General features: G+C 37.5%; 1 protein-coding gene across 6 annotated transcripts in view; it reads right to left on the bottom strand.

Annotated features, from left to right (window-relative positions):
• The window catches only part of NaCP60E (Na channel protein 60E), a 184,806-nt gene extending 170,199 nt beyond the window's left edge, over window positions 1-14,607 (bottom strand). For all 6 annotated transcript variants that reach the window (XM_069505246.1, XM_069505245.1, XM_069505248.1 and 3 more), the window contains exon 1: window positions 14,327-14,607. The gene's annotated coding sequence lies outside the window, so the exon portion shown is untranslated. The remainder of the gene's footprint in view (window positions 1-14,326) is intronic.
• Between the last annotated feature and the right edge of the window lie 1,508 nt (window positions 14,608-16,115).

Consider the following 16,115-nt stretch of genomic DNA (forward strand, 5'->3'; position numbering starts at 1 on the left):
CGTGGGGATTTTAGAATTTCTGATAGTGAATTGATATTTAAAAAAAAATTAAAAAATTTGAATCGACTGTTAGGCGGAACGAAGTTCGCAGGGTCAGCTAGTTACCGAATATATTATGTATACAAGAGTTAATATAGTTCCATAATAATATTTTTTGGGGTCGGTGCCAATGAGGTGCCATTGTGGAGTCCCATAAAAATATGAAGTCTAGACGATTCGCGCAGCTAAAGCTAATTGGCACCGGCACCAAAAAATATTATTATGGAACTATATTAACTCTTGTATACATAATATATTCGGTAATAAATTAAATTATTTTACAAATTTAGTGTTTGTGTAACGAAGTCGGTTTTTATTTTTTTTGTAAAAAAATTTATAATCCTTGATAACTCTTTGAGTAAGCTATATTTTAACTTTTTAGGTCAGGGTATAAGCTACCTCTATTTCAAATTTAAGCCAAATCTGTCCTGTAGTTTTCGCGTGAAAGAATAACAAGCATAAACAATCATACACGCACACAAACACACACACACTTACGTCTTTATAATATTAGTGTGATAAGATTTTCCTCAGGTTATAAACCGTAAGTAAAACTTACAGGTGTAATCGCGGCCATAGTATTGAGTATTAATACTGGCCGTAAGGCTACCTTTATATCTACCGAAGATAGAAGATGTACCGTACCTACTAGGATGTCTTGAAAAAAATAGTATAGAGAAATTCATTATTTATGCTTGAATGCAGGAAAATAAACTTTGGAAATCTTTTCATCCCGACTTTATGCTTTGATAAAGGACGCAAAGCTCCGATCGAATACGTCAGAGACGACCTTTGGCCTTTAACTTCGCCAATGAAAAACATCCAGACACAAAACAAGATAAATATTGTCGAATCCCCTTCCTATGTCGTCCATAACTTATCGTACTGCGCTTCGGAATTCCAAGTTATAGAACAAAACACAAGGAATCGTGCCAAAATTATGTAATGAAATTCTAAAACGTATAATTGGTCGCTTGTGTCCGGCGATCGTGCTTCAGTAAATCGTATACAAAAATGTAAACTTATTTTAACTTATTATTCAACTTGGTTTATTAGAAAATTTATATAATAAACTGCTTCATAGCTTCTGCCAAAAAATTAGGCCGGAGCCTTCTTTTATGAATTTATCAATTCCAAATGAAGGAACAAATTTAATAAGTATAATTGACTGAAATTGACGAGCTTTTTGTTAGAGTGGGCGTATTGGATCGATGCATATTCAACGTAGAACAATGCGTGGCGTAGGTACCTACAACTCTTGCAGTTCTGGTGGCTTTTATACCTACAGAAGTAGTCATAAGGCTTGGCACGCACGGTCGGTTAAATGGCTGGCTGGTCAAATGGCCGCTTTATCATCCATTCGGTTTATCATCCAAAATTGTATATTAAAATTGCACATTAAAAATTGCTATTGCGCGTACGTTCACATACTTTGTGGTATGATCAATGAAATGGGTATAACAATATAAGAACGCTGGAAGACGTGTACCATACAAAACGACTATTAGATATTTGCTGTGCTGATTCGAAGCGCCAACCGAGCGTTGCAGGCCCAACGTATATCAATAGAGTGCGTATGATATATCAAGGTGGTTCTTTAACCGCCAGTGGGCGGATAGCCTGTATTGTACTAGTACTAACGTAGGATAGGATACAAAAACTCCCATCAGAAACATCAATTTAGAGGAGAGCAATAGGAAAACACAATGAGAAATCCCAGAAAACCGTAGATTGAATAGACCCAAAGTGAAGCGAAAACGTCTTCTCAAGTTCCGACGAGGGCCGAACGAACCATTTGTACATATTTAAACAACGTAAAAAATATTACACACGAATGGTGGCTTACGCGAGAAATCAAGGAGTTCAAAGGTAAATAATATATAAGACCTTGCTTCTAAGAGGTAAAGGAGACGACCGTTTTTTGTCTGAAACCAATTTTTATTGAACAAGTACAAGTAATGTGGCTTTATGTTGTGTCGCGCAAATTCTTATACCTACTAAGTAAGTAAACTAAAATGGCAGATTTAAATGCTTCCCTTCCATGATGTTCTCTGCGGAAAATGATAAGTAGCACTAGATTTGGAACTTTTTTTTTTAGAACTGTCAATTTAGTTTAGTTTAGAGCTAAGATATGTGTATAATATATGTATATACTCACAGTGTCAGATTTTATGCCGACCAACTCAACGAATTCAACAAACACTTTCGTCAGAACTAAGTACCTAATACGCGTTTTTTTTTAAATAAAAATGGCGAACAAACGAGCAGGGTCACCTGATGTTAAGTGATTACCGCCGCCCATGAACATTTGCAGTATACCAGAGGAACCACCAATGCGTTGCGTTTACTTTTATGCTTTATTCTTCTCTCCGCCAGAAATCGGATTAAGTCGGCGAGAGTTAATTTTAGTACATACCTAGGACATTTTTTCTTATAGGACTTTGTTGATAAGTATCCTTTATCCCTTTTTCGTCAATTTTGTCGGATATACTATATTGTTAGATATCTGTTGTTTGCGTTAGATGTTACACTGCGCAAAAAAGTTAATTTACACGCTCACCGGTGATGTATTCAAGATAAATATTTTACGTAAATCTTATTAACTTTTATTGACGCCGGAAAAGTGCAGTTTTTTCCTACTTATCACATACCTACAATTGTTACGATTTGGTATTTGTGCGCATTACACACAAACGGGACGAATCCTTTGTGATTTTAAAGCATAATATAGATTATACTGCATATAAGTTTGATCACAATCTGTCAATCCAGCCCAAAACATCTTACATAGGTAGGTACATTTTAGCCCGAATTTCTCTCGCCAAATTCGAGCGAAAAGCTTTAAAAATACTTATAAATTAGGCACTACTTCGACCAGTGCAATAAAATAAAAAAACATACATATCTATTTACGGAATTTGAAAAGCTTAAGAAATTTCGGCACGGATATTTACCGCGTATATTTATCTAATTTAAATATGAAGCTGCGTGTACAACAGTTAAGTATGAACATCTGCCTCTCTAGCAACCCGAGTGCCTAATAAGACGCTCAAGCTTCTAGCACTTACTTCCACCCCAGCTTGAAATATGTGTATGTGTGTATGTATATGTTATGGCAGTATTTTGGGCACTCGAGCCCATGAGCGATGGTCTCCATGGATGCCTACGCTACCAATTCTGACATTCAAATGCTGATAATGCGATCACTCAGGAATCAGGTGCTAGTAACGAATTGGTATTCAGCCTAATTTGTAATGGTTCAATAAAACGAAGGGATTGTGCGGAAACCCTTTTGGAACCGCAATGAGTCACGATTTTACTCCTTTCATAATATTACAATAAGCTTCCCAAATCGGCGGTATGGTCATTACCGACAGACAAAACGACTCAAAAGGGCTTGTAAAGGCCTACTTGAATGAGGATTGTTTTGGCTTTTACCTTAGAAAATGTGTCAAAGTCAAGAAAGAAGTACCTACCTAAGTAGAAATAAATAGGGAAACAGAATGTAGAGAGCTCATGCCAGAAAAAATTAAATCATGTAAATTTTATTTGCCTTCTAACACCAACTCGCTGTCTAGCTCGTGTGCCAAAAGTCTAACCACTAATATCAACTCCTGGCATAGGTATCATTATAACTGCGTCATTAACTACATGAAAAAGACGATCTGGATTCTAGCATGTTATCACTAAGAAACTTCGAGTAATTAGTGTCATATTGAACTTTTCAGCGTGAGACTAAATACTACGCACAGAACATGCAACAAATATTTAGGAAAACTTTTACTTTTTAAAATTTTCAAGCATATTTTTTCTTCGAAATTTCGTTCTAATATTGTGTTTGCCGTGGCTCTTACTAACTCAATTTTCTGATAGTTAATACTTGTGAATACTTAGAACAATTTAAAAATTTGCTACAAAACACTGGTAAGTAATTACTTATACCTAGGCCATTTTCGTTGCTTCTATTTTCATTTCCTACAATAAAAATATTACAGTAGCAGGCAAGAAATATTGCACATCAACCTTTTGAATGACGTTTTGGATTTGACGAGTGTTGTCTCCGTCACTCCTACCTATGTGACGTTTTGTCGGTCTCAACGACAGAGAAAACGCTCTACGAAACCGCTATCTCTAAAGGTATATATCATAGGTACAATATTTTCTGCCGCGTACTGTACCTAAGTAAGTCAGCCTGCTGCTGTACTAACCTCATAATATTTCCGAGCTAAGCTCACAAGCAACTGATTGCTTCGCCAGTTACATAAAGCGATACTCCCGAGGTACCTACTTTCTAAGTAAGTGTTAAGTACTATAATATCTTGAAACATCAAGAGAGTAAACTATGACATCAGGTGTCTCTATTTCTCATCGTTCCACTACAAAGCAACAAGATTAAAGGACTAAACAGACAGTGTGTGATACAACGTGTGCAACGCTGCTACTTGTATCACTACCCATAGTTATACCCATATAAATGCCAAAGTATGATTGTTTGTTGGTTTGTCGTTCAACACGTCGCAACGGAGCAATGAATCGACGGGCTTTTTTGCATGGGTATATTTAAAGAGGTGGAGAGTGACAAAGGCTACTTCTTATCCTAGAAAATCAAAGAGTTCCCAGGGGATTTTTCAAAACCAAAATTCACGCGTACCTACCACTATGAAGTCGCGGGCACGAGCTAGGTTGATATGCAAGAAACTGTCTGAACTTCTGAAGGTGTTTACACTATTAAGCGCATGTATTTAGGAGCAGCGCCGGCACTGTTGATTCCTGTGTAAGGTGCTTTATACAGTAGGCTTAGTATGAGGTTTTACATCTTGCCAACACGACGTTGATAGAATTCGAAGGTCTAACAAAATAATGACACCGTTTCTGCAGTTTTTCTCTCAACTAAATTTTGAGTGCATATTTTTCTGCTTAATATTGCTAAAAAAGGAAAGAACAAGAATTTTAAATTATAGTCTCTGAATTTTAGTGCTGCTCTACAAAAATAAGGTTCGACAGTTTTAGAGCAAAATAAATTTGTCTATACTTTTCTTATTAAATTGGTACGAAAATGATGCGAATACTCTAAAATTTAGTTAGGATCAGAATCAGTACCACGAGTTACCACGAGATCAAACGCGTCGGACTACTGTGTCTCCTTATACTGTGACCAGAACGTTTCTCATCTAGCCAGATCTTTATACCTACGTAATGGTAGCGTTGTAACACTCAGATATTTCCGGCACGTTTTCATTAACTTACGGAAGTGACTTATCCTGATTTTCTCGAATCCATTGGGATTTTCCAATTTGATTCGTTGCGTACGTGTTTTTACGACTCGAATTTATCAGACATAAATGTTATCTGAGAATAATTTAGTCTATTTTTATTTAAATGGTAGTGATTTCAGGCCTTTTTTCCTTATTTGCGTTAATTTTTAACACAACTTAAACAATCAATAAGTAGTTAGGTACACTTTTTGAATAGCAGTTTCCAGCGATTTTTTTTCATTCCAGTCCAAGTTAGCCCTTGACTGCAATCTCATCTGGTGTTAAGTGATGATGCAGTCTAAGATGAAAGCGGTCTAACTTGGAAGGGGTACTTATGGCAGTTTTATTGAACTCATATTTACCCCTTATCGGTTTCTACACGGCATTGTACTAGAACGCTACATCGCTTGGCGATGAACGACTCTGCCAGCAAGGTGATAACTAGGCACGGCCATAGGCTCCCACCAGACTTCGCATGTATTTCAATTTTTTAAGATTCCTTTGGAATTTCACAAAATCCTTTGTATAACGTGAGTATTACCTACAGTACCTACAGTATGCGTCAATAAACTATCTAAAAAGCTGACGAACAAATATAACGTACCTATATATACCTACGTATGATATAAAAAATCGATGACAACAAGTTCTGGGCGAATTGACCCGTGACCTTTAGGATAACATCGACATACGTTGGACGACTAATAATTGTGGAGCTGGCATGACAATTACATAGAGTTATTCAAAGGTAATGGGGGCAGTGGAAATGTATAGTTATTGTCAATGTTGGAAACGGGTATAGAAATATGAATGTACAAAAGCGCTAGTAGAAACACACTATCACTTTTAAACACAAACAGATGCCCGCAACTATGTGTGCGTTGAATTTAATGCGAATATGTTATCATGATCAACCCATCGCCGGCCCACTACTGAGACGGATCTCCTCTGAGACTGAGAAGGGATTTAGGCCATAGAATAGAATAGAATATAATGTTTTTTTTATTCATGTAAACTTTTTACAAGTACTTATGAATAATCAGGTAGTTTTAATTTACCACTGGTTCGGAATGCCGTTCCTACCGAGAAGAACCAGCAAGAAACTCGGCGGTTGCTCTTTTTAATTTTTCAATTTACAATGTTATACCGTACTATACAAGCCATTGCAGCCCCGTGCATTGCGTGCGTTGCATAGCCCGGATTGACAGACTTCACTCAACTTTGAGAACATTATGGCTCACATATGATTTCTCAGGCAGCTTTTATGATGTTTTCCTTTACCACCACCGAGCACACAACTCCGAAAAGTTAGAGTTGCGTGCACGGGATCGAGATCCCAACCTCCCAACTAGAAAGCCGACGTTTATCACCGATTATTATATTACCTTCAGGCACAGAATATAATATAATATATAAATATATAAAGTACTACGTAGTTGAGGCAGTAGTGGCATCAAAAATAAAAGAAAGTGCAATAAAAACTGGTGATACAATAAACACTGCAGCTCTCACATTTAAAAGGTTAGCAATATAACAGACCGTAACCAGAGTGAACTACAATGAAATAATAACAGAAACATTGAGGGCAGCCGCGTGACCCTCGTGACATCGGCCTGTCATGTCAGCTCGTCCGCTGGTTTTCAATGTGGATTTTTCGAGGATTCGTACAATTGCTGTCATTGCAAGGTATTTTTAAAATTTTCATCCAATTGCTATGACAGGGTTTCTAAACACAGGGGTGCAAATGCCGAATTAATTTTTTTAGGGTTTTCAAATAAGAAGAAGATCATGAGCATGATCATTTACTAGAAGGTACAGTTATCGCAAAACATGTAGTCTAATCTAAAATTGCAATATGGTGATTTGCGCAGCTCATAGACTGGGGTTTAAATAAGTACACAAACCCAGCGGAAATCTGTTTCTGATCAATGCGTCAAATGTTTCGTTTTCAATTGGACTAAGTACCCACTTGCTTTTCAAGCAATTTGTAATTGTGAAATAGGACCTTTTTATGGCATTTTAAAGAGAACAAGATGGAACAGCCAGACACACTTTCGCAATTAGAATATTAAGTAGCGTGGATAAAATGTTGTAAACCCCATTGGGTTGACGAGCCCAAGTAAACAGAAGTCTGAAAAAATACAGCTTAAAAGAAGAAAAGTTACAAAAAATCCCCAATAGAAATACCAATCATCGTCACAGCACGCGAGTTTTGAGTCTGACTATACATAAACAGCGAAATAAATTAAACAGCTATTGCTTTCTCACGGATGTAAAAACAACGCAACTCTCGTAAATCAAACGTGTATTAGATAAAACTGTTTATTATTTTTGGATAAATAAAGAGAAATACAAATGTACCTAGCCTTGGTTTAAAATAACTAACTAATCAAATCACCTACAGTTTTGCATAGTAGCGTGCCTTCGGACTGTTTTAACCACGAGCATCTTAGTATATGCATACCAAAGAATTAATTGAATTCCTTTAATTCTAAATAATATCTGTCCCGGCTGTACTCACGTGTTTAGTCGACGTTTTTCCCTTTTTCAATGGACTCCCTTGAAAAAGAACCCCGTATGGGTCCGAAACTAGTCGGGCTAACGTCGACTAAACGAGTACAGCCGGGACAGATATTATTTAGAATGGAAATCACTCACGGTAGTTTAAACGATACAATTCTAGCGAGCGTAAGTCATATACCAATTTTGATCAGACAAAGATTTTTCACAGGGTCATTGAAATCCCACTCCGGAAATGATGCTAGTCCAAAAATATGGACTACCCACGCATTGCTTTACCTCTGATTTGATCCACTCAATGCTCCGAGTTTAAAGAAAGCGACTCGCGATGTATGGCTGGCAACTGAATATATGGAGAGTGTGGTCTCCACTCACCACGATTCATGCAAGACCTCTGACGGACCGAAGACCGAAAAGTTGAACTTGTCGGATCAGAGAGTGGACCCAGTTAAGATATACCTAGAGAAAGTCTCAAGGGAGGCTTAGTCTTAGGAAGTCCAGGAAGAAGAACCAAGAGCAGTTTGGCGTTGTAGCATAACCGACGGAAAAAAAACTATATTCTACAATACGCGCTGCCCAGTCAATAAGGAGTCATTTACATTCGTTCTTTTCACATTTTGCGTTTTAGGTTCCCATTAAAAATAATCATAAAAGTTTCCAAATCACCTTTTCTTCCATCACGTTTCAGTTTTCACTTCACACATTGGCCTCTGTGGATTAAAATACCTATTCTTAGTTAGATGCTGCTTATTGAACGCAATAGTAAAATAGTCTCCAATGCAACGGACAAATATACCAAGCTGTTCTCAACTAAGTAATTAAACTAGGTACCTTCGTTACATTAAGTAATATGTGGACGCTGTGTAGTTTAAACCTAAATTAATGAATGGATAGAAGTTCTAAACCGAAATTAGTTTTACAAACTAGTAAATAATTCGTATTACGTTTGTTCCCTGCTATTTAAGTTACTGCCTAGGATTTTAATGACATTTTGGGCCAAGCTGTGATAGCCTAGTGGTTGGGACGTCCGCTTTCTAGTCAGAGGTCAGGGGTTCGATCCCGGGCACGCACCTCTAACTTTTCAGATTTATGTGCGTTTTAATCAATTAAATATCACTTGCTTTAACGGTGAAGGAAAACATCGTGAGGAAACCTGCATGCCTGAGAGTTCTCCAGAAAGTTCTCAAAGGTGTGTGAAGTCTACCGATCCGCACATGGCCAGCGTGGTAAATTATGGCCAAAACCCTCTCACTCTGAGAGGAGACCCGTGCTTTGTAGTGCGCCGGCGATGGGTTGATCATGATGATGATGTGTAGTTTAAACCTAAAATAATGGATGGATAGAAGTTCTAAACCGAAATTAGTTTTACAAACTAGTAAATAATTCCTATTACTTACTTTAGTTCCCTGCTGTTTAAGTTACTGCCTAGGGTTTTAATGACATTTTGGGTTTACTATAGTAAAAACCTGATTTGAGAACTTGCATGTTAAATCTGGTACAGGATCATAATTAAAGCACACGATTAAAGTTTTAAATATTAAGTAGGTATACGTTGTGTTGGTTTTATTCTAAAAAACTCATTGTAAGTTATACCAATAATTATGATGCACTCATCTGTGAAAGCTGAAAAAAGACACTCTTTTCCTATTTCTTAGACGGGAACGTCTATAATAAGGAATGACGTAACTTTCTGGGTATCTACCTGTCGAAACTTCGAAACAAAATGGGAAGGAATTTACCTGTAAATAGCTGTAGTTTTAAACTTATAGAACACTTTTTGCCGTTTTAACTGCAAGGTCGAAAGAAATAAACACAGACTTTTAAATAAGGTAATACAATAACTATCTGCTATCTATATCGGGTATCTGCTGTTATTAATTAATACCAGGAAAACAAATTGCTGTTTTTATCACTAAATATCTGTAGCATGCAACTCATAGTAAAAACTGTAACGTATGTTCGTAAATAATTTTCAAATACATTTCACAAAATGCGGAACCGGCAGGATTCGAACCTGCATCTTCTGGGATCGCGTCCGAGGCTCTGACCGCTAGGCCACGGTTAGCAAGACCTACTTTATCCACGGCATTTCACTCTCAGATTTCACTAGTTTTACTTACTTACTGCAAGAAAGCTACAAGCAAAATGATGTACCTAATACAAATATAACGTGTACGTAATTAAGTAAGGCACAATCGAATTATGCGTCCCATTTCCGTACTGGGTTTTGGTTTAATTTCTCATTAGAGGGAAACTCGATCATTTCAATTCGTTCGCCCCGATAATTGTCGGGATTATTTTAACTTCAAATTACCCATTTCGCTTAAAACGTACCTAACGCGATTAATGGACGTGTTTTGTGTAATTTAACAAATTAATTAATTAATTAGGTTTTTTAGTACCTACTATGTGGGATTTTCGTAGATCTTTGTCAAAATTTTTGTTCTCGTTTCTCAAAAAAAAATACAGATCCGTAATTAAAATTATTATCATCGTCATCATCATGGTCAATACATCACCTGAATAAGGGTCTTCCACTCAGAATGAGAAGGGCCATATTCCGCCGCACTGGCCAAGTGCGGATTGAAATTCTTCTAACACTTTTGAAAACATTATGGAGAACTCTTAGGCATGCAGGTTTACTCGTGATGTTTTCCTTTAACGTTAAAGCAAGTGTTATTTAATTTAATTGCTTAAAACGCACATAGCTAAAAAGTTAGAGAGTCGAACCCACAACCTCCCGCATTGGAGGTGGACGTCTTAACCACTAGGCTATCACAGCTCTTACTATTAACAGCGTTAACATTATACGATGCCATAATAATTAAGGTTTCTCATTTTACACGGTTTAACAATTTTCAATCTTGGAACAAAGATTTATTGCATTCTAAAAACGGACATCGGCTATATTTTACCGCGCTAGCGGGAAAATAAAAAGATTGGAAAAATTCATAAATTCCACTCAAGGCGTAATGGCAGGTAAAAATAGGTGGTTGTATTACAATAATAATATCTAAACCATATCATAAATACTTCACAGTATTTTAACGATCACTAGTTATTATTTTTCTATTACGACAGCTGTGGAGAATCCGTGATGAGGATGACTCTAAACTCACATAATATTATAGTGATAAGTGCTAATGTAGTTTAAGGTACAACTATTATCTAGTTAGTTAGCACTATCAAGTGGGATCTTAGTCAAACCAGGTCACCGATATAACGCTCAGCTGCATTCTTTAACCCAGCTTTTTAAAAAGCTGAGCTAGATTTTTATTCAGCAAAATTATAATTTTTATCTAGCTAAGTACGCAGCAAATATTATAGAGCACAAGTATGCGCAGATACAGCTGTACTTTGCATTCTTTGAACAGTAATCCAACACGACCGGAGAGAGCACTGCCAACTGCCAACTTCCTGATTCCGGGCTGCTACTGAGAATTTCTTGACAGAAAACTCTCAAAGCTTTTTAGCCAAAGTTATAATAATGTAATTAACTAGATTTTCCAAAGAATCTTTTCATTTCCACGCACAAACAAGTTTCACGTGCCCTTTAGTTACCATGGAGCTTTATTCGACCCATGTCTAGAGAATCCCTGACAGTTTATTTACCTTATCAAGACTACTGGGAACCATACAGATGGTTAATTTGGGTAAACGACTCTAATTAAACTAACGTTCGTCTAAACAGAGTGTCTGGATTTAATTAATTGATTTGAAATTGATAATCAGATAGATTAACGGAGCATAGTTATAGTTAATTGATCGCATGTTTTACCGTTCACTGTTTCAAATTCATTCAGTTAAAAACTTGAAATTTTATTTTTACTTGCATGGCAGTTAATTTTGTAAAACCAGTCAATTTTTATAAACCTTACATTAAATAACTATAAATATATAATAACTTAGCACCTAGGATTTGAATAATGTAATTTTTTTGTATGATTATTTTGGTGTTTAAGTAAAAAATGAAATAAAAATAAATAATAATTAATTAACTCCTTAGTGCACTTATATAAGTTTAAGACAATAAAAAAGTAAAGAATAACGCAAGTTGTGCGCATTTTGTTTTGGCGCGTTACTAATAGATATCATTTTTATCTAAAATATCTATGAAATGTTATAAAAATCACAGTTCTGTAAAATTTAATTTGAAATGAAATCTATTCACTGATAAAAATATATGTATGGATACGAAATTCATTAAATCGAGGTGCAGGTCCTCTTGTTTTGTTTTTTACTATATTATGATGCTCGCGACTTATCCACGTGGATTTAGTTTTTTTAAATCCCGGGGGAACTATTTGATTTTCCGGGATAAAAAGTAGTCTATGTTCTTCCCTGGGATGCAGATTATCTCTATACCAAATTTTGTCAAAAACGGTTAAACAGATTGGCTGTGAAAAGCTAGCAGACAGACAAACGGACACACTGTCGCATGTATTTAATATGATTTATTTCATTGTTTACTATGATGCCCGCGACTTCGTCCACGTGGATTTAGGTTTTCAAAAATCCCGCGGGAACTCTTTTTTTCCGGGATAAAAAGTAGCCTATGTCCTTGCCTGGGATGTAAGCTAACTCTATACCAAATTTCATCAAAATCTGTTAAACTTTTGGGCCGTGAGAAGCTAGCAGACAGACAGGCACACACTTTCTTTTTCCTAATAAATGGAGGAAGGATGTTACCTTTGCAATAACAGTGTGCTCTCAGCAACGGACGCTAGCAGCGGGTACGGAAATTGATGCAGGATTTCAAAGAGTGGATAGAAAATACATCTAGTACGCGACAGGTCGAGATGACAATTGGGGAGGGAATCGCACAGCCCCCGTACTAACTCGGTGCGGGCAAGCGCGAGTGACGTGCGGGTGTGCGGGGCGTCCTCCCGCCTTATACCCCGATATGAACAAACCATATTATATTTAAAAAATCAGAAAGTGTGTTTGTTTAATGGTTACCTACTTTTTTATAGGTAGAAGTAAGTAAGTACTTACTATTTTAAATTGGATAAGGGCCCGGTGTATAAGAAAAAAGCTCTGAGGGAATGGCGATGGGTTGGGTATTTACGTTGCGAAGAGAACGCTGCTCAAGTGGTATTCCAATGGCAGCCCATTGGTCGAAGGTGGCCTACTCGACCAATCAACTTAGGTGCATTTAGGTGCATCTTAAAAAACTCGGTGGAACTCTAGTGGACATGGAAATCTACTGCTGCAGCCCTAAGTTTCATAAGGGAATAATAAAACTCAATCATCATCATTTTGAATTGGAAATGTTCGGTTCCGCTACGTTATTATTCTAATTTTAAATAATATACTCACATACTTAGGCAGTGGTCCGACCGCCGACGATGAACGAGAAACTAGTAGAACTAGAAACTTAAACGAGTTGGCGATCAGCGGGAAGCGAGTGTGTAGTTTCGATAGTTTTGTCGCTGGGCTATAAGCGAGTGTGCAAGTGCGACGAGCGATTACTCGAGCCATTCGCCCGCGCATTTGAGCTGATGTGGTTCGAACGAGTGTTATTAGTTTGATTGTTTTGAAGAACGGCATCAAAAACGTCCGGGTTGTTTTGCTCGCCAGCTCCTCAATTGTAAATCATCCGATGCCAAAGGCTTAAAAGGCTTATAAATTTAGTCCAGTAGAGTCCTCGCGTCAATGTCTCGAGACAGTAAGTAAAAGGTTTCTCTTTTCCTAAATTTCAATTGAAAATCAATGAATATACCGGACATCAAAGGCAAATAAAAGAGATTTATTTAAATATTTTAAAATACTTAAATCGAATTTAAGTATAAAAACTTTGTGTTATGGAATTCCGTGATTACATCTGCTTAGAATACCTCACAAGAACCGTAACGACTATAGCCCTTCTAGACTATAGCCCCAGCAACATAACTCCTATAATGGTTAGATACTTATCGAAAGTTCAATAGGTCGAGAAAGGGACAACCCTCGATTTCAACAAAAACTTAGTAGGTAGGTCCGTGCCTTTCTCAGAAACTATTAGAAAACTACATATTCATTCAGTGAGGAGATAAACGACAACTACGTAATAAAGCTAAAACTTCGTTTCTTAGTTTCCAGTTCAGAAACCAATTGGAGATGATACCTATTGTAGTTTAACTTAATATAACGGGTTAAGTTATATTTCAGTGTTTATGGCTGGTTTAACAAAAGAATAACGAACTTTACATGAAGTAAGGGTTGCACGAAGTTAATTTCGGTCGGGTGGTTTATGCTAATGTTGGAAACCGTCGTTATGGTCAACCCTAATTTACATACATTAACGAACAGGTCAACCGATTCACAGTACTTTTTCATTTTAAACCAGTATACTTGCAACTTGTGCGAGTAACGGACAAATTTTGAAAGTTTATTTTAAGAACTTTTATAATGAGCGACTGTTTTTGATATAAAGGGAAATGACAAAAATCAGTCACTTAGTATTATGGAACTCTTATTTACTAAGAGATATTTAAGTAGTCGGCCGTTAGTTGAAGTTGGAACGTACTTACCTTAGTAGTTGGTCATGGGGGGCGACGGTTTAATGCACCGGCATTACGTCAAATGTGGAGATCGATCTGTAATATTGAAGTAGGTCAGGACAGGCACTGGGGTCCTCATTTCGCACGCTCATTATCACTTCACGGGGTTCAGCACTAGAGTCATGTGGTGGAATCGATGTGGCGGTGAGCCCGCGCAACAGTGTCGCGTGACGACTGACAGTACGCGCGCAGTCGCAGGGATGCCGACGGGCGGGCGGGCGGCTCGCGGAGCTGAAGAGACGGGCGGCCGACGCGCGGCGCGAGGCGAACTGCCCGGGTTCGCCGCCACCGCCTCTCATTGCCCTAAATTCGCGCTACAGGCGGCACAATAATTGTAAAGCTGCAACCACGACGGCCGCCAATCGATTCAGCGTACGTTTCGTGTGAAGACCGACGCGTTTATCCTATAGGACTCCATCAGATGACAGGTTGTCACTTCTAATAGGTTTTCAATTCCATCATTCATAATTCATATATTTCTCATTCTGAGAGGAGATCCTGCTCAGTAGTGGGCCGTTGATAGGTTGATGATGATGATGATCGTGTTCTTAAAGATGTGTGGAGTCTACCAAGCTGCACTTGGCCCACGAAATGGACTATAGTCTCATTCCGAGAGGAGACCCGTGCTCAGTAGTGGGTTGAGTTAGGTTAACGTGATGATGATATGTTGTGAGTGATGAACCAAAGGAGCGGAAGACCATCCAGACATTTGATATGCAAGTGTCAGTGCATTAAATGGTAGGTCGTCGGTCACAGCAGATGATTGTGGCAAAACTGACAGCATAACCTATCGTCTAATAGACCTCATAGAACAGAACCGGTCTTGTTGCAATAACAAAAACTTGCAATGGATTCTGCCGAGAAAACTGATCAAGTGATCAATTTGAATACGCGAGACTATATCGACATTTGCTTGAATTTGTTAATGTGTCAAACTTCTCTGATCATCACGAAGTGAAGTTGGGGGCAAATGTTATTCGCCTTATGAGCATTCACCACTTGTCCTGGTTGGCCGATAATCTGACACACACGTCCATCGCATGGGCGACCTTCCTCGCCCTCTGGTGCCCATCTTGCCCTGCACTACCAGACGCTTTCTCACGCCGGGAGATGTGTACAAAGAACTTTAATATGCGACTCTTCGTCTTCAGGCGAGAATAATAATATGCATATTGCATATATTGCATCATAGCGACACATTATTTTTCTATGTGTGTATGAAGGTCGGTTAGTAGATTATTTTGTATATAGCAAGTGTGTCATGGTGCCTCTAAGTGGGTTGATCTGTCATACAGGTACTTAAAGGTTTCGTGAAAGTAAAAAGTTAACACGGTCGAATACAATGCGGTCGGTACGGTAACGCGATCCTACATATTTCTAGGTCACAAAATAGCTTAAAACTTAATATCGATTATTTACGAAGCCACGGGCTTATAAATAAACCTATCGGGAATCTTGAAATCGACTTTCAGGTATTTAAAAAAATATTTGGGCTATCTTTCAACTTTCTACTGTTGACTTAGAAATAATTTAAAAATTCGGTTTAAAACGGATAAACTTTGCATCATCGGCCATTTTAAAATGTGCATGTTAACGCAATCATCTATAGTATAGATTCTATATAATGTAGATACGTTTAAAACTTTTAATCATCATTTAAAAACTTTAACATTACTTTTACTTCCCGCCGTACTTTACATTTATAAAATACAATAAAATTACACATAATAAAAAAGCTAATTAAAAAAATACTCTAACA

This window comes from Maniola hyperantus, chromosome 20 (genome assembly GCF_902806685.2).
Source record: "Maniola hyperantus chromosome 20, iAphHyp1.2, whole genome shotgun sequence".
In the NCBI taxonomy this organism is placed as follows: domain Eukaryota; kingdom Metazoa; phylum Arthropoda; class Insecta; order Lepidoptera; family Nymphalidae; genus Maniola; species Maniola hyperantus.